Source organism: Lissotriton vulgaris, chromosome 9, assembly GCF_964263255.1.
Source record: "Lissotriton vulgaris chromosome 9, aLisVul1.2, whole genome shotgun sequence".
Classification (NCBI taxonomy): Eukaryota; Metazoa; Chordata; class Amphibia; order Caudata; family Salamandridae; genus Lissotriton; species Lissotriton vulgaris.
This window is the reverse complement of record NC_141697.1, coordinates 455,248,381-455,268,736: the sequence shown is the minus strand read 5'-3', so window position 1 is coordinate 455,268,736 and position 20,356 is coordinate 455,248,381. Positions and strand designations below refer to the sequence as shown.

General features: G+C 43.1%; 1 protein-coding gene across 3 annotated transcripts in view; it reads right to left on the bottom strand.

Annotated features, from left to right (window-relative positions):
* LOC147690263 (inverted formin-2-like) overlaps positions 1 to 20,356 on the bottom strand; it is a 480,165-nt gene that overhangs the window by 349,417 nt on the left and 110,392 nt on the right. The window lies entirely within an intron of this gene.

Genomic DNA, 20,356 nt, shown 5'->3' with positions numbered 1-20,356 from the left:
CATCCTTATATTCCCCCTCATATAAGTGATGTGTCTAAATTTCTATTCACAAAAGAACAGAAATGGGTTTTCCAGCTCAAAAGTGACACTAAAGGGCTAAATGACAACATACCATGGGCTTCGTTATGATTATTTCAACATTGCCTATTTCCTAGTTAAAGGTTGCTGTGCAACAAATAAATCCTTACCTGTGTCCTTTTGGCTAATTCATGTATAATATCAGCATAGAATGTAGAATATTAGCACTTCTGCAATTCATGTTTCAACACTGAAGGGACATTACATTCTACACAGCAATGCATACTGTCCATTATGGCCATAGTGGAGTCAGGGCTCACATTCCTACTGTAGCAATTAGCCATATATAACACATGAGCTTTCCTGTACACCTGTGTTCTATCATTGAACATCCTGTGATAGATGCTGTGTTGGGAGTCTCTTCTTTTGCAAGCCTGATAAATCAACTTTCCTTGTAACTCCCTGATTTTTTCAAACTTTAACTTAACACTGTCTATAGTCATGCAGGCATATACATCGGTCCTGTTCGGGACTAAATTCTATCTCTCTCGGCTCGTTTACTCAGAAGACGCGAGCCTTAGTCTAATTTTTAACGCTACCACGCATGCGCGACCGGTGTAGCTTCTCCGGTTTCGCGCATGCGCAGTCGGAGTTCCATCAACAAAGCTTGCCTGCGCAGTGCTGCATCATCGGCGCACGCGCGCTATCATGACATAGCCTTTTTCCTAAACAAACGCCGAAGCAGTATCCAATAGGACACGCACACGGCCAGCTGTACCCGATTAATTAATTTAATCGAGTATAAATAGCAAATCGAGCGCAGTGTCCAGTTACCTCCACTCCTGCTCGGACGCTGGCCTCAGAGGTACCGACGGACAGGTAGGGTTCCTACTGCATTCAGGACCTTATACTATGGGTTCTGTACAAGAGAGCCTTCTCTCTACTAATTTACTCTAAAAAGGCAACCTGGCACTTTGTTTTTCTACACAAGCCAGTTTATATAAGCTTGCTAAATTTTATACAGAGTTTCTCTGTCTTTAATTAACATATTCCACAGTAAGATCTTTTGACTGGTTTTTGCTAAGTGACATCCTGCAAATAATCTTTTTGATTAAAATGTCTTATGACTGACAGCATAATAACTTGTCAAATCAATTACAATCACCTCCTTTCCATGTATGGTTACCACCATGTGTTTATAGGGGTAGAGTCTCTTTTCAATAAATCAACTGGTGTTTGTTAGTATACTATTGGAAATGGTTGATTATATACACTTAGTACCTTTAAAAATTGTTGAGGTGCTTTCTACTTTTCCATTCTAACAGAGCGGGGCCTCCTTCTCCCCGAGTGGGTGCCGGGTGAGGCGATCTCCCACAGAATGCTGGGTGAGTCACACTTTATAGATCAAAGCTTCTAAATTTGGAATAGTTATCATCAGGAGAACTATAGAGCTTCTGACGGGCGTAGATACTTTTTCCTTTCGCCTTGTTTGTTCAGTTGCGTTGTGTTCTAACTTCCGAAATACCATCATGCACTTCTTATATTTTCCACTACTGTGCACTTTTCTTTTTTCTTTAGGAGAAAAATGAATAATTGGATAATCACCAGAGAACATTTGGGCTCAAAGTATCTGGTAGGAGTAATCCACATTATCAATGCACTAATTCTAGCTTAATTTTCACCAATTGCAGTTGCTATTATCATCTGGTGCTGAAGAAAGCTTGGACACATTGTCCATTCAAGCTGAAACATGTTGACCTCAATGCACTGCGCCGTTATACAGTCATTTTTTAAGACTATTAGGTGTTGCTTTTAAACTTTGACCCTGGGACAATACCTAATAAACATATTTTTTGCCCCAGTAGCCAATTTTATTTACACTTCACTCTTTTTTTCACTAGCACTGCACTCCATCAGTACTACTTGTGAAACACTGTGGGCTGGAAGAGTATTTTCAAAATCCATCTCTGCATCATCACTAGGTGCGTTGGGTGAGATCTGGATTTATGATATGCATCCCACATGACGATATTCCACCATAAGGGTGGGCTGATGGGAATTTTTCTAACCCAGTGTTATCAGAGTGGTGACATGTTGGTCTAACAGTCTTTTTTGCGCGACAAAACACACAAACTACCTTGTGGACCAGGTGACTCTTCTTTGTTTTTTCAATAGTTGTAGGGGCTTGAGCCGCCTTGGTCGTTAAATATTCCCTTTTGACCCTCCTCACTTTATTTTTTCAGTAGGAAACACAGTCAGGCAGGGACATCCCCATTTCTACGTATGACTACTATGGTCGCAATCCACTGATCCTCTGGCAGGGAAGCCTCCTCGAGTGATGCCTTAAACATTTCCTAGATGGGCTGGGCAAGCTCGTCGGCGAGTCCCCTATATAGTTTCACTGGCAACTTGTCTGTCCCCGCTGCCTTCCCAGTTTGTAAACTCTGCGGAGCCACTGCCAGTTCCTCTATAGTCAGATCTGCCTCCAGGGTCTCCCTGGTCTCCTCATCTAGATTCTTAAGGGGAATATTTCCCAGGAAGTCTACACAGTTCTGGTGGTCACCAAGCTATATAGGATTTCATAATATGTTGCAAAGGTGGCTGATTTAGGAGTGTTGGATGTCTGCTGTACATGTCTCCTTCCCCCTTGTGGTGGCACCTTTCATTCTATTCATATTCGCCTCTATCGCCTCGTTCAGATCACCAACCAAAATTAGGGTATCCACTGGCATGGCCAGAAGCATCTCTTTAACAAATGGCAGCCTGGCCCCATAAAGCTGCAGAGGGACATATAGGGAGCAAATATTTAGGGTGACACCCTCCCATGTACCAGGTACAGCCACATAGCGGCAAAAAGGTTTGTGCCATATATATAAAATGAGTAACTAAGGGGCAAGGATTTCTTGGTCAATATACCTGTAACCTGCATGTCTAACCAGCATGTGCTAGTAGCTTGTAACCAAACCTATCAAGGGCCTAATAATGGTTTGCCAATAGGTGGGCCTCCTGCAGCAAGACTATATCAGGGGAATATCTCTGTAGATACTGGAGTACTAATGTGCGTTTAATCTTTTTCCCTAACCCATTGACATTCCAAGACCAGATATTCATAGTCCACTGCATGTGCCCCGCCATTGGTGTATCGGTGCTTTATGGGTGTGTGTCTGGTGTATGAAAGTTGCCCTTCCGCATTGAGCCTCAAACTGGAAGTGAGCACTTCCTGTGATGAGCTAACCAAATAACTGTCAATAATGTGTAACACTCAACCCCAAACTCCCCCCTCCCTATGTCCAGATTCTAAAACCACCCTCATCCCCAACTTGCAGAGTGCCTGTTGCCCAATGTATCATCTAAAAACATGGTAAAGCTGCCACCACTGTATTTATGTAGCGAAAGATAATCGTTCAAACATGGTGCTTCCCCCATTTTGGGTTTTATACCTAAAAAGGAATAACCATGTGCTTCACAGGGAGTCTGTCCAGTCAGCCAACTATTTTTAAATATCGCATTTCTAGCCCCTCCCTCAATACCCCATGTTGACATAGGCCCCCCACAATGACATTGTGCAATGTCCACATATTGTCAGGTACAGTTGCCCCTCAAGTGACCAAAACTCACGTGTCTGGGGCAGATCCCTTCTCATGTTGACATTCAGCAAACTTCGGGCTCTCCTCTTCCGGCTTTGCCTCAAGGTGTCAATTTATCTGCCTCCTGTCTCTCTGGTGGCCAGTTACTCAATCCAGACCCATGCCTTATCCGGGGTGGGGGGGGTAAAGTGCAGTGTTTTCCCATCTGCCACCACTCGGAGCTATGCTAGGAGCAGCATCCTGTACTTAATGTCTTTCTCCCTGAGTGCCTTTTTTACTGATTTGAAGCTACTCCTCTGTCACTATATTTGGAGAATGAAATCAGCAAAGAACCTGACAACGGAGTTTTCAAAGTGCAGGTCCCCATGGGTGCGAGTCACATGAAGGATGGCATCCCTGTCTCTGTATTTGAAGATTTTAGTGATTATTGTTCACAGAGGCACACCCGGGCGTGGTATCGGGCCCAGTGTTCTGTGCGCCCTCACAACAATAAAGAAGTTAGAGAGTCTCTTGGGACAAAGGGTTTTGAAGATCAAATATTCTAGGAAGAGGTCCACACTTGGACCCTCTGCAACCTTTGGTGCTCCCACTATGTGGATGTTGTTTCATCTGCCTCTACCCTCCTGATCCTCCAGTCGGGCCATCATGGTGACATTTTGTTGCGTGAAGGTCTGGACTTGCTCCTGCAGCCATTTCGTCTTGGAGTTTGGGCCATATGTTTGTGACTCAGCTTCTATCGCTTTGTCTGAGATATAATGAAAATCTGCTCGAAGGAGATTCATAATCATATCCACAGAGACCACATCTAGTTTGGGCTCTATAGTACTTTTAAGTTCCATGATCGCAGCCATGATCTCCTGCAGAGAGGGTTCTTGTCCAGTTACATCCAAAGCGGAACCCCCAGCAGTCCCACTTGTGGCTGCCATGTGGATTGTATATTTATCAAGTTTATTGGATTGGAGCCCTGGCCCTTAACCATGTCTGTGGGGCCCCTGATCAGTCCATCTGGCTGCCTCCTCTCTCTCAAGGTAACGTGTGGCTCCTGATGAAGTGTCCCACCAGGCAAAGGTCAGCTCTCGGCCCCTTGCTCAGGTATAACTTATTTGTTGTCACCCTGGTCATCTGTCCTGAACAGGCCACCCCATCTCTCAGGGGTAGTGAAATCTGGACCCTCAGGGGGTTGTGGACCAACTGTCCCAGTCAGCAAGCCCATAGGAAATAAGCAGTCTCTTCAAAGGTCCACACCCTCCCATAGAATAGAGTGTTGGCTTGAGAGGGGCCTACCGCCCGTTTTCTCCACCAACCCATAAGGCCCCAGTGAGGAGGCCCAAGAAGCATGGGAGCCCACTGCTCAATCCCAGTCATGGATGTATGTAGATGGGAGTGGGGCAGGACCATGGGGCAGGACCCACCCGCAGCTGAGACCCCACTTTATCTTCTACACCTTTGCGGGTGGAAAGTAGATTGGTCCCTTCACTGCCCCAGCACCAGGCAGTCGCCGCAGTCAACAGCCAGCGTCACGAGGCATCCGCAACTAACCTGTCCGCTGTGGCCGCAGCCTCCTCCTGCAGGTTCCCGCTCCTCCGGAGAGTCCCACATGTGTTGCTGAGGCCTTCTCACTCACCTCCACCACCCAGAGCCAGTCTGCCTCTTGTGACAGCCGGCTGTATGGAGGAGTACTGGTCTCCTAGTGGCTCCTTTCTGCCCATACTATACCAAGCAGCAACACAGCACCTCCTTTGGCGGCAGGGTCTTGGGATTTCGCTGTCAGTCTCCGGGCTCACTGCCAGTAAGGAAGCCTGTTTTGTGTGGCATAGGTCCAGGTGGGTCTCCTGTGTCCCCTAGAAAACAGCGCTCAACAGATTTTGGGGGAATTTCTGTGACGGCTCCGCACTCACTTAGTGTGTGGCCATCTTCAGCGATGGTTGGCCACGCCGACCCAAAGCATTTCTTGGGTTGCACCATTGCACACCTGCTATATTTCTCTGGCAAGCCAGCTGACACTCCAGCAACCTTCCCCACACTATAGGGCCCCTCCTAGCCACCTACAATTGCTAGCTGCCTTCCCAGGCTCCTACCAGAGTTTGCGGTATGGTTCAGCTTTCTATAATGCCACTTCCTGCACCATGATGTTTTGTGCAAGGACATTCTGGAGATGGAAATAGTATAAGGAAGTGTGGAATACATAGTCAGCAAAATTGGAAACTCTGCCTGCCCCCTAGGAGTCTAAAGGTTTTCCAAAGGCATGTGCCCCTGCTAAGTAGCTAATTCTTTTTTAAAGATACGTATTTAATACATGTGTCACTCTGCTATATTGTTGTCAACATGTTAGTTTTCTCACTTTTCTCAGAATTATTTTAGATTGGTTTTGTTCAATGTGTCCAATTCAAATCCTTCCAGACCGCTTGTTGATAATACTAAGAATAAAGTGTTTTAGTTTTTGTGAAAGTTCTGATTTAGCTCCCTTGCGAGAACCATGCATATGCAAACTTTGAAATGCAAATGCACTTACTCTTTGGCTGTTTTTTCAATGAGTGCAAAACATAAGCAAATTGTGAACTTTTATTTGGGAAAAATAAAACCTTTTTTTTTAAATGTTATTAAGATTGTTTTAATTACTTATTTTCACCCATGCTCACTTGGGCACATGTGCCCTTATCGTTTAAATTGACCACATTTTAACTGTGATACTCTGCTGTGTGGATTGTGTGTCAAATGTGGAAATCCTTTCTACTTCCTGTCTGTACGAGAGCCTGGAGCGAGAGACCAGAGTGGTATGACATCGTGTCAGGCCCTGGCACCCAAAGGTTCTGTGTCTTAGCGCCACGTACTTCACACGGGGAGGGTCGTGGCATTACCTCACAGTAAAGCCTGCTGGACGTCAAAAATCCAGAAGGCTGTGTGAGAGGTGTGAGGTAGACTGCTTTGGAGCACGAGGAACCAGCATTGAGCCCTGCTGAATGAGGCAGAGTATGGCACACGGTGAGCTGTGGGTTGAGCAGGCTGAGTGGTCGCTCCTGGTCACGTCTCCACTCCCTGACATTCGCTCCTTGCCAACTACCCTAATGTCTCTACAGAGACCGGTGGTGGGAGTACTTGCACTCACCTGATTTGCCCAGTCCAGCTTCTGATGAACAACAGAACTTCTCCCAAGTTTGCAGAGGTGAGGACCACCTGGTGGAGGAAGGAGAAGGACGAAAGGAAGAGAGGGGTTGCAGCGGTTTTACATGGCATGTGCCCTCCATTAGAGGGAGCCTCGCCAGGGGGGTGAGTGTGTGTGCAGTGGAGGTTGTGGAGCTAGGTCTCGGTGCGGTTTGTGGCCCCACACCCTCCTAGTCACTGCTGCTTCTTCTCCCCTGTAGAGCTATGCATGAGGGACTAGAACAGCAAGCAGCCATGCAGTAGGACAGTGACCTTCTCTTAATAAGGAGACCTTCAAAAATTGGGCCAAGCTAGGGGTGGGCTCCTTGCCAGAGTCATCCTATCTGGCAAATAAAGCAGCCCTAGTTGAAAAATTATTTAAAAGACTGCAAGGAAACTCCACTCAGGCTACCTGGTTTTGTCAAAAGCTTGCGTTAAAACTAAATCTAACCATTTGAGGAATAATTTGACCGATTAAAATGCTAAAGGGCAAGAATCAGATTTTATCTTTTTGGGATAAAGAGAAAATGACCCTAGCTGACCTTAATCGTAATCTGGAAAACCCTACTGTACCGATGGCTAATAGCTCTCCTGAGCACTCTTTCCCAGCATGTATATCAGTAGGGGAAACTGAGGTAACAACCCAGGAGGAGACACCCTATCTTCTTAAAGAGGTTATTTCCCTCCCCAATTTCGATCAGAAGCTTAATTTAAGGTGCAGTACGCAAGAAAAGGATAATGCTCCAAAAACTATGTTCATACCAATATTGACAACTGGTCTGATATTTTAGTTGTACCCCATCGGAGCTGTCCATGGTAATCTCTCAAATGTCCACAGCTCCAGATCTGGAACTAATTGGTAACCTGTCATGTTACAAGTTTCATCCGCTTGGAGAGAATATTATCTTCCATCCTAACTCTAAGAGAAATTCGCATTCTGACTCTACTCAAGAGACAGTTGCTTCAATTGTGAAGGTACTAACCAGTACAAAAGAAGATAGGGAAAAATCTAACCAGGATTTCCATCCGCAAACCAAATGAACCGTGGAAAATTGGGAGCCCACTGCCAAAGGGCGACTAATGGGTTGCCTACAGAGGATGAGATTAATCTGACCTTTGCCCTAAGACAAGATTTCTGTTCACAAGCAGGTAACCATGTTAAGGTGACCTTGGATATCCCCAAAAAGAGATGCAAGGTGGAAATTCCCACACTTTCAATAAAACACCTTTTCGACCTTTGCTCAGTGGACTCTGTGATAACTGGATCTCATGTGAAAATTCAAAACTATGAGTCCGAAGTATTTCCTATCTTCAAGACAAAATCCCAGCCCGAGCCAAGTGTGATCGGTTAGCATATGTGCAACCAAAGGGTAAAGGTAAAACAACAAAAAAATCAGAGGGGAAGAAAAAATGTAGCCTGAAAATCTTAAAAAATAGAATAAAATAAAAAAGGGAGGTCCCTCAAAAAGCCCTGAATCATCAGCTCCATCAATTATCTCCTCCGTGGTGAGAAATGATCCTAGCTTAGGGGCTCATTAGGATCGCGGACGGACTTGAGTCTGTCCGCGACCCCAGAGTAGGAGGGAACGTCCGCATGGGCAGCGGCGTTCCCTCTGTGCAGATTAGGATGTGACCGCCAGGGTGGCATTCACATCCTCTATATTTAACATTGTGGCGGGTGCAGCTTCAAGCTGCACCCGCCGCAATGTTAAAAATGCATGCACGGCATTTGCATGCACAAAGCGGCAGGCACCGCGTGGTGCCTGCTGCTTTGTTCATGCAAATGCAGGGGGGTACCATAGGTACCCCCCATGTGCACCCCCCACCACCCCTTCACCCAGGGGGCCCGCAACGGTCCCCCGAAGGGAAGGTCCGTATGCTTTTCCACGGCGGAAAATCCGCAGTTGAAAAGCATAGAAGTGCAGACATCCTAATATGCCTGGCGGTGTCTGATAGACACCGCCAGACATGTTAGAGCTTTTCCGCCGCGGTCGGAAGGCGACTGCGGCGGAAAAGCTGCAGTCGGAATACCAGACCCACCAGCCATCCTAATTCGGCGGTGGGTCTGTGGAGGCTCCGCAGTGGTTTTCCCGCATCCTCCAGGCCGGCGGTGGCTTCCGCCGGCCAGGAGGATGCGGGAAAACCACAATCATAATAAGCCCCATAATGCTAATGTACTCCTCCCCTTTAATTATTTCTCATCCCTCCACACTCAAACCAGCTGCTGTACCATTTGTGAAAACATGTAAGGTGAAAGCAGCATCTGTCCCATTTCCCCTTTTGCCTCTTTGCCAACATCCCTATGTTAGATTTTGTTCCCTTCCCTTACATGCATTGCATGCATTAAGAACTTGAGTTAAATTCAAAGCAGTGATATTTCATTGGTTTCCTTGACCCATATTTTGCCAGGGATAAATACATGGGTAATTTTTCATTATAAAATTGTTGCGAATATGGTACTGTAAAACAGTGAATGTCTTCAATGCAAAGATATTGATGTGTTTCCCGCTTATGGGGGAAGCAAAATTTCGGGGTAATGGGTTCTGATAACTTTTACAAATGTGTGGGGGATTGGCATTCATTAAATGGGCCTGTGGATGATTCGAGAGGGCTACAAGTTTCCATAGGAATTAATGATAGACGCGTGACCTATGAGAAAAGTGTCAACCCCAATTCCGATTGTTTAGACGATGAGCTTCAAAAATGGAAGTGGTTGGCAGGTGCATTAAATAGTGTTTGATCACCAGTACCCGCAGCACTGCATTTCAATTAGCAATGCATTAAAAGTGGTTTCCTGGAATGTGGCAGGTATCAAAAAAGCATAGAGAAACTGCAATTTTTTGATTGATTGAAATGCCGATATAATCTGCCTCCTGGAAACCTGGTGTCTCACCAAGCTCCAGCGTGATGGTTATTTCTCATTAGAATGCAAATTCACCCCATCAAGAAAAGGACATGCAAACGGAGGGATAGCTATTCATCGAACTAATAAGATTATTTGGAAGTATAAAGTAATGCTATTCCCTAATGATGGGGGGAATTTATCAGTCCCCATTTTACTCTTAAATGCCTATATTCCACCCGATTCCTGTTATATTAATCTCTTTAATAACTATTCGCTTTTATTAAACATATCATAGATAAGGAGAATGGCCTCCAAATATTCTTGGTTGGAGACCTAATTTACACATTTTCCAAACTTGCTATTAATCTATTTCGAGAGATAGAAAAAGAGAAAGCTCTACCAATTCCTCCTCTGCTTTTTCCAACCAAATTGATACGAGAGAGAAGATCCTTCTAGATCCATTGAGGAATAATGACTGTCTCATAGCTAATGGGAGATTGCCCACTGACTCCCCTGTTCAGTATACCCATAAATCCTTGATGGGGGAGAGTTTTAGATTATTTTATTGATGTGTATACTTCTTTCCGGTGTAAGGTGATTTGATAATAATAGACTCTATCCTCAGTGATCATAGATTTCTGGTATTCTCCTTAGAGACAAATACAACACCAGTTGGGTCATGGAAATTTGATGGGGCTATTTAAAAATTCCATTTAAAACACTCTGGTGGAACCAATGGATCCCAGAATGATAACTATCTTAAAAGATCTATTAGAGAAAGCAGTTAATGATCTTGTCTCTTAGGAGGCTGATGTCCTCCAGTCATTTAATCAGTTCATGAAGCAGTTTGTAATAAACTCTCTCTGGAGGCTGATCAAAACCCCAATTCCTTCAAATCATTTTCCTCTTCTTCAGCTGAATAAATACATTGGTCCAGTCACTCTTCTCTCTTGAAAAGGCACATACGTCACCCAATGGCAAGCTTAAAAAAACAAAGTCTAGACCACAGGTGGATAGATTGAGGAGCGGCAGCTTTCAAGAATCATATGAGAAGCTTCTCCGAAATAATAGTGGATTGTTGCTGGACAAAAGCTAGGTCTTCCCCTTCTCCAATTAGAGAAGATAGCTGGGTCCGCTTATTTTCGGCACTATATATGGCGAAGGATGAGGCAGAGAGGCCCTTCAATCTGGAATATCACATGCTGACCCATATTTCTCCTACATAGGTTGACAGTAATTTGCATGCAAACTACCACCAGATTGCCCTATTAGATGCAGTGGTTAAAGACTTTTCCAGATGTCTGTTGGCTCAGCTTAATTCGCGGGTGGTGGGCAATAAAATAATCCCGCTAGAGCAGAGAGGTTTTAGGAAAAAGCATGGGACCTTAGATAACATAGCTGCATTACAATTAATTAATGAGAAGTATGGGTTTACTAGAGGTTTTCTGTTATAGGCCACATTCATAGACTTTTGCACCGCTTTTGATAAAGTGGATCGTCCAGTGCTGTGGAAGAAGATGTCGGACCTCGGCCTTCCTGGAACCCAATTATTGCCCTGCACTCTGTCACATAGTGCCAAGTTTAATTAGGTGGTGATCAAGGACTCTCCAGGACGAACTCAACAAAATGGTTAAAGCAGAGGTATCTCCTCGCTCCACTGCTTTTCTCTCAATAGATCTCAGACCTGCCTGAACCCTCTCACAAAGTGTGGGTTTACCACCTAATACTGGCAAAAGCCAATTTCATGTCTTCAGTATGCAGATGACTTGGTGATCTTACCCCTAACGTTCTTAATAGCCGATTAAGGGCATTGCAACTAAGGGTGGTAGGTGGACTCTGCTAAGCTGTAAGTTTAGGGAGTTTTGTTCATTCTGCGCTCCGCTCAGAGCCTTGAGTTCAGCAAAAACTCTGCTGACCACCACTGAGTTTGCCACCACACACTGCACACCACTAATTTTGAGTATCTGGTCAGACTCATTATAATTAATGAGTCATCGAAAAAGTGGCCTTTAAACACTATGCCTGTGCACCACGGGGTAATGTAGAAGAGAGCAGGTGCACTGCTCCCTGCCACTAATGATTGATAGAACCTAGGCGAAAAGGAAGCAAGAGGACAACCTGGGGGAGGGGAGTATCATCAGTTTACAACCAACTATTGCCCTCGGCATCAGCCCCCGAGAAGAAAAGCCTGCTGACTTGAGCCTTTTCAATCTTTTCTCTTGACTCTTGACAGGTGCAGAAGCCACACACTTATTACACACAGGCCCTGACACCTCTGCTTGCAATGAACACTTCTGTGTCAGGAGGGACAGTGAGAGGGCAAGTGCAACTACAACTGGGTACTGCAGGCAACATCCAATCTGAAGTCACAGTTTTTCTAACATCAAGGCACCTCAGCAACTGGATTGCAAATAGGGTTCAGCTGTGTAAACGCATGGATCACAGGAGGGAGAAGGCTGCTGCGCATCTAGCCATCAGGGAGATGTTTCCATAGTCTAGCGGCTGGCACATGACCGCTGAAGCCCTTGTTGCTGCTGTATGTGACAACCTTATTGGAAGAGGAGACCTGAAACATTTCCTAGATAGGTAATGCACAGCAGCCTCCTCCCTTCCAGTGGTCTTTGCGTTTTACAGCTCATTTGGGTGCTAGGGTGTGTGAGGGGTGCTTGCAATGAGTGCAGTGCAGCCTCCTGCACCCAGGCTCTGTTGACTATGTGTGTGCACAGTGAGTCCTCCTGTGTGACCGCATGACCCCTTGAGTGCTGTTCCCCAGACCTGCACACTCATGGTGCATGACCCTGCCTGTCTCTGCTGATGGGGGTTCTTTCATCCGTCCGGGGGTACCGTTCAGTGTCCGCTCCTCTTGCAGTGATCACCCGTATCCTGAGGCGGCGTGCACCAACCCTATGTCACCAGGATGCTGGCTGCATGGGATGCTTCTGGGTACTACTGTCCTGTCCCTGGCCTGGGTCATGAAGGGGCAGCATCTTCGACAACTGGGAGCCAGTGAGCTTTGGACTGCTCTGGCACTTACCACACACCCGAAGTAGTGCTACACTTTTGGGAGGCTGGCAAGCTTCAAATGAATTCCATGACCGTCCGGCTCCTGGCAGGTAGGCAGAATGCTAGGTACATCCTAATCTGTATGAATATGGGATGGAGTGCAGTCCGTGCCTGTACAGTGCCAAGTGTATGCATGCTGCCTATACACTGCCCTATATTAAGGGGGGGGGGGCTGGTACTCCGCCTGCAAGCGGAACTCCGCTGAATTTGTCAAAACTCTGTGAGCTCCACCCACCGCTAATTGCAACACTATGCTGACACACAATATCTGTAAATTAACTCCTCTAACAGCAAAATTCTCTGCTTTCATGGTAAGAAAAACACTAAATATGCTAACATTTACTTGGTATTTAGGCTCCCAAAAATTGAAAGAGGTTAAGACATTTATTTTTTGGGGGAAATTATTTGCAGTAATCTGAGCGATATTGGTCATATTTCAAATAACGTGTAAGGTTCAGTCTCACGCTAACGGACTCGGAGCATTCTATAAGGGTACAGGTAGAAGATACTTCTCTTGTCTCCTATTCAGTTATCTGAGCAAAATCTCCACGACTTTATTGTATGCAGTGAAGTTCTCAAATTTAACTAGGTGGGCCTTTTTGAATAAAGTAGAGGGGCAGATTCTGAGAAGACTTCTTCCTTGCAAAACCTTAGCATCATTGGCAGCCCTAAAGGTGGAATTGGGAATTAAAATAACTTATGTCCAAGGTTTGGCGGGTGTTGTCCAGTGGGCTTTCTGCCTTGAGATACCCTAAGCAATATATGAGAAAGGACACTCTTGTAGAGAAAAAAGAAAAAACCTTAATTGTACAGGAAATACAAATATGCATTGACCAACATGGGCTTGATCAAAGTTCAGTGCTTTCTCTTCCCACCTTCAAACTAAAGGCCTGCTTAAAACAAATGTCACTGGCTTTAAGTTTTTACTTGGACAATGAGGCTTATGGTAAGAAAAGGGGCTATCAAAGGGTAAAAGTTACCATTGTAATAATAAAAATCCAACCATATGTGACATGGAATATGTCACAAGAGGTTGGATGTTTCTGGACATTACTGCAATTGGCTATTTTGCCTTTAAATTGTCTAACATCTAAATAGTATGGAACTTTTCAAATCTGCAATTTTTGTCAGAATGGCATTCAAGATCTGAAGCATTTGTTTGCCATGTCCTTAAAATGCATTGCCGTAAATGGTTGCAATCTATCTTTCTGAAATTGTCCGTACGATCTTCCATGGAAGCCCTACAACATTTGTTTGATCTCCATATTAAATTGTTCTGCTGGCACATGTTTTAATTTTTTTTAAAATGCTTTTTAAACTTATACTGATTTTAGTATCGTTTAGCTACGTTATTAATTTGTATATCTTAATGAATGTTATCACCTCTTTTCAATGATTTGGGGAAAGATGTTCTTTGGTTTTTTTTTTAAAACATCATTTTTATTGCCATATTTGCAATACAGTAAAGGGCCCTGACATACAGGGGGCCTGTCACAATAAACAGCACAATATCATCATCAGTTGACTTCTTTTCTTCAATATGCAAATAAATACATCCAAAACAACGGGACAAACATGGATCCCCATCACCCCCCGCCCAACTGCCCCCCACCCTCTCCCCCCACCCAGCCCCCCCACCCCCAAACTCCCCCTCCCACCCCGCCCAGCCCACCCCCCACAGTCGCACAGCTTTCACAGGGCCTGGGAAAGAAACAAGGAAAAGAAAACCACAACGAACATGTAATACGCGATACATATAATCGTGCATTGCCAGTCCATCTGTCTTGTCCACTCCCCCCTCTAATCTCCCTGGCACAGCCCCCCTCACACATCTTGAGGAAGATCATCCTGTTCCGCAGGCGGCTCCAGCCACACCCACCTGTAATCCGTCCGGCGTTTCCAAATTTTAAAATATTTCCGAGGGCAGCCCCTGGCTATAAAAATAGGACGCTCCAAGCCCATATAGTAATCTAGTCCCCTTTTTCCAGAAGGTCAACTTAGGAGGACCGGGGTCTTTCCATCCTTTGGCTATGTCCCTCTTAGCAGTGATCAAGCCTAGCAGCAGCAGGTGTCGTTTCTATATGTTGCCCCCCACACCTTCCATAACATGCAAGAGGGCAAACTGTGACGTACGCGGGAGCTCCCATCCCAGCACTTTAGCTAAGCAGGCCAAGACCCCTCCCCAAAAACGCACCACGATCACGCAGCTCCATACGGTATGAAGAAAAGTCCCTTCATCACTCAGACAGCGAAGGCAATCCGGCGAGGCGATAAGACCCGCACGGAAAAGTAGAACTCTTGTGAAGTACGCCCTATGGAGGTACTTGAACTGGACCAAATGGAGGCGCATGGCGATGGCCGCGCCCCTAGGCGAGGCCAGAGCCTCCCACCAATCCTCCTCCTCCAGCTCACCTACGTCACTCTCCCAGTGTTCCCGGAGTTTCTGAAGGGTAGGAGAACTATGGGTGACTTGCGTTTGGTAGATGCGCGAGATTTGTTTGGTTACAAGATCTCCCATAAACACTTTCGCCTCCAAGGGATTGAAATCCGGCAATGTCTCCAGGCCCACTAAGCTGGGGGACAGGGCATGGCAAAACTGAAGGTAGTGGAAGAACTGGGAGTTGGACATGTCAAATTCAACTCGGAGTTCCTATAAGATGTTCTTTGTTTTAACTTGAATTAAATTGTTTTGTGTGGACCACCTCGGAGTTTCAAATCATGAATAAAATGTAACTTGATACTATGCTGCAATTTATTCTTTTCTTTATTTTTTTCTGTTTCTTCAAAAATATATACCGATTTAGTGAAAAATGTTTGGAATACTGTGACAAAATGGTGTTAAATAATCTGTTTGGAGCTATATTTAGAATCTGACGGATTTGTCATAACTTATGAATAGAACTGAGAACTGTTGAAAAAAAATATGGGAACTTTATCTTCTGATGTTTTGTATCTCTCAGGTTAACCTAGGACTGTAATGTATTACTATACTACATAGCTATCACTGGAAATTATTTCATATCAGTTCTGAAATGCATAACACATTAATAATCATCAACTATAAAAGCTAGGACTAAATCTGTATGCTAAAATTGACTTTTTTTTTAGTTTCAAAAAGTAAGTTTATTGAGAAAACAAGTGTTACAGTACAATATAGTATGAGGGGTGTAAGGAAACAAAGGGGAACATAAAAGTTAAAAGTATCATGTAAGCATATCTAGGTTGGAATGAAAAAGCTGAAAAATATCAATATAACTATAAAGCAATGCATTGCATATAAAAAACCATATAGCAACATTGCATTAGCCAAAATATAACAGTATATTATATAATATTAATATCTAAGATATGGAATATCATGGAGGTCAAGCAACTTCATGTTGAGCAGGAGTTAAAGAAAAAGAGTGTTTAGCACTGGAATCAATGAACGATGTAACAGGTGACCATGTATTGAGGCGTTTCATGGCTAGATGGATGGGATGAATACATGCTGTATCCAATCTTGATGATAACACACTGCATACCACCAAGCTTGGAAGGACAGATTTGTAAAATCCTTCCAATTTTTAGATATCTGATGAAAGGCAATTGCTAACAGTAAGTCTACAATCTTTGTATTAGAAGATTGATCCTCCCAGATAGGAGATAAACTACCCAAGAATAAGTGTGTGATAGAAAGAGGAAAATAGAGTTGAAAATAGAGTTAATTTGAGACCAGACAGATGTTCAGAAGTTATGTATGTATGAGCAAGTAAAAAGTAGGTGTTTTAAGTCAGCTAGTGGAGAGGAGCAGGACCAACAGGTGTCTGGTATTGTGACATGTCGCCTATGCAGTACAATGGGTGTAACAAGAGCCTGTTGTAGATAAATAATAACGTTCGTGTAACATTTGTGTAACATTTGCCGCTCAAGAAGTTTTCCTAATTTTGGACCATATCTTATTCCACAGAGAAGATGGCCAATCAACCCCAAGGTCTTCTTCCCATGAAAGTTAAATTTTGGTCTTTCCTCTAACAAGCTACAAGGATCGTAAATGGATATGAATATTGGAAGCTTTAGGACAGGAACAAGAAAGGCACACTAGCCGTTAACCGGGGGAGTTTTCGGATGAATTAGGATTTGAGTATATGTATTAGAAAGAGCTTGTGAAAGTATGTTATATTTGGATTGGAAGGAAGGGGCCAAATGAAAAAGTTGATTGGCGTCAGAAAAAGGTAAGATCTTATTTTGAGAAAATAGATGGTCTGTCCAGATTAAGCCTTTGTTTCTCCAAGATTTGAAATGGATGTGTTGTGCCACAGAGAGGAGTTAAAGAAGGGGTGTAGATCGATAGGAGATGGGGTTGGAGAAAAACCCAGAAGTTTACAAGTGTATTTGAGAAAAGTAGTGGAAAATGATGGTGGTCTACAGGTAAATGAGAGAAATTCCTTGAAAGGGGAAAGATAGGAACGTTCAAGTACAACCCACAAAGGACATTCCAGTGAAGAGTCCGAGAGCCATCCAGAAGCCTGGTGAAGTAGGAAGGATCTATGATAAGTGGGAAAATCTGGATAATTAACTCCGACCCTCTGCTTTAAGTTTTGTGAACAAGGACATACAAGATGATTGATTTTTTGTTCCACAGAAAGGATGATAATATAGAGTTCATTTTTGTAAAAGAATAGGGACAGGGATATTAGAAATGGTGAATAAAACTAATGGAGGCAGCATCATTTTAATAGTATCTAGGCAACCCCATCATGAGAGATATAAAGGGTGCCATCTAGTGGTCAGAGAGGAAATAGACATTTTTTGTAAACATTTCTCCATGCAAAGAGATATCGTTGTTGAAAGTAAAGGGGTAAAGTGAAGGCCCACATATTTAATATGATGTGGGTTCCAAGCAAAGTTGGAAGAGCTAAAATCATTCTTTGAATGTATATTTTGTTAGATTTAGTATTTCACTCTTATCCCGATTAAGCTTATAGCCAGAGACAGATGCAAAGAATTCCAATTCCTGTAAGAGGGTAGGGACAGAAGATTGAGGTTCGGAAAGAAATAATAAGATGTCAGCATAAGCTGTTGATCAAATTTGGGAGTCTTTAGTTTCAAATCCCTTTATATCCACATTTGGCGAATCCTAGACAAAAAAGGTTCCAGGGCTAGATTAAAGAGGGACGGGGATAATGACAACCTCGAAGTACCCCTCTTTTTAGTTCTTCAAAATAGGGAGATGTAGACCATTCACAAAAACTTCTGCTCGTGGATTAGAATATAGAATAGAAATCAGGGAAATAATTTTGGAACCGAAATCGAACCATTTCAATGTGTGAAAGAGGTACAACCAATTTACTTGATCAAACGCCTTTTCGGCATCCAATGCTATTGCAGCTAATGAGTGAGATAAGAGTGGGGTTTTTGATAAAATATCAAAGAATAATTGGTTGTTGTCAGAAAGGAGACAGCTTTTAACAAAACCAGATTGTTCTGCGCCCAGTAATTTGGGGGGGAAAGGATTCAAGACGAATAGACAGGACTTTAGAAAAAGATTTATAATCAATATTTAAAAGAGAGATGGGTCTATAGTTCTTGCAATATTTCAAATCCCTCCCATCTTCAGGTATTAAACATATTAGAGTTTCTAAAAAGGAGCCTGAACATTCTCCTGACTCTGTAAAACGATTTAAGAGATTGAGTAGTTTAGGAAGAAAGATAGGAGCAAAGTGGTTAAAAAATTAAACTGTAAATCCATCAGGTCCCGGAGCTTTGTCTTTCTTAAGTGATTGTAAAGCACTGAGAAGCTCTTGTTGCGATAAATCAGCTTCTAAGGGGGTACAATCAATTTGAGAATTATAAGATTTAAGGATACCTGAGAGAAATTGTGTAAAATCAGATTCTAAGGGCGTGGTCTCAGGAGAGTATAGTGATTTATAAAAAAAAAGAAGGACTTCTTTAAGTATCTCTGGATCTTTAGTGCACAATGTGTTATGTTCGTTGTAAACAGCATCAATATCAAACTTATTGTGTTTAGTTTTTAAGTAATTTGCCAAGAGTTTGCCAGCCTTATTCTGACCACCATAGAACTTTGCGCTTGATTTCAGCAGATATAATGAGGCATTGTCTGTAAATTCCTTGTTAAATTGAAATTTTGCCTTAATAAGTTGTGAGAGACAGTTTTTAGATTTTGAGGAGAAATATGAGTGTTCCAGCCTCTTCATCTCAGCCAAAAGATCACTGGTAACCTTACGGGCATTTTTACGTTTTCTGGAGACAAAAGCAATGGTGAAGTCTCTGGCAGCTGCTTTGAATGCTCCCAAATTACGGAAAAATTAAGAGTATCAGTTTGGTTTGTAGAAAAGTATTCATTAAAAAAGGAAACAAAAGAGGAGTAAAAATTGGATCTAGAAGAAGTGAGTTATTAAATCGCCATCTTCTTGGTAAATTAGACTTTGAAACAATGTCCGATTGAATGGAAATGGGAGCATGGTCTGAGATCAGAATAGAGCCAATTTCAGTGCTTCTTAGATTTTGGAATATGTTTCGAGAAACCAAAAAATAATCCAATCTGTATTGAGTACGGTGGGCTGGGGAGAAAAAACATGTTTTCTCTAGTAGTAAAAATACATGTTAAAAAAATAAATTAACTTTAATACTGCAAATACGGCTGTCTAATACAGCAAATGTGCAATGGTCTAAAATGACAGGGAAAATCATTCCAATAGAATGTAGGCTATCAGAAAGCACTGGGCGAGAATGAAGGCATCAAACCAATTTGTATGGGAGACTAAGATAATTATAATATTGATCAGGGTGAAGGAAGGCATTGAGATGTTTACACTGATTCTCCAAAGGAATGTATATGAGGTTTTTTTCAGATTAATTAATGTAATCAGCATACCTTTCTATTAGGATTTGGTTATTCTATCTATCAAGGATTCAGAATGCTTTGTGTTGAGAAGGAGTACAGTGTCCGTGGTTTCCAGACCAAACAAGTCTGACTCTCTCCACCCCCCCACCTAATTAGAGGCATATGAACATCTTAGCATGTAGGGGCAGAGTCTCAACTGGCCTCTATACCTGGGGTTTCTGGGGCAGTTATTTTTTCTCCTTATTAGGCAGACATGAACAATTTTTGGACATTTTTCTTGGGGCATTTCAGCAAAAACAAATCTACGCTCATCAATGAATTCGATTTTTGATAAATGTTTAAAATGCCATGAAGCTCATCCATCTAACCCATCCCAGTGATTAAAAGCGACATTTAATCTAAAATTAGACCTTGACAAAATGGAATAGCAGCTTTAGCTTTTTTTGCAAAAATAAAATTGTGTAATTCTCATACTGGAAAGAGATGTCAGTTAAATATTGGCATGGCTCCTTCTTATGTTTTGCAACCAAACATAGAATGCTCCAAGGAACTACTAATGGGTGTCTTAACTAATGCCAAAAGTACATTTTTAACATGTCAAAAACAGCTTATATTAATGTGCTGGCAGCAACATTTGCATACCTTAATCATTTGCAGCGGCAGCCCTCAAGTCATATTTTTAAAGTGGTTGGTGCAAGGCATGTAGGGACATGCTACGGCCAACATTTCACAACTGACCTTCATGCCACTGTGCAAATTCATCACCATATTACTGCACCATATCATTGTGGCCTTACTAAAGAGCCATGTATGCCAATTAGAACCAACTAGTCTTACAATGTTTCAATGGGCAGG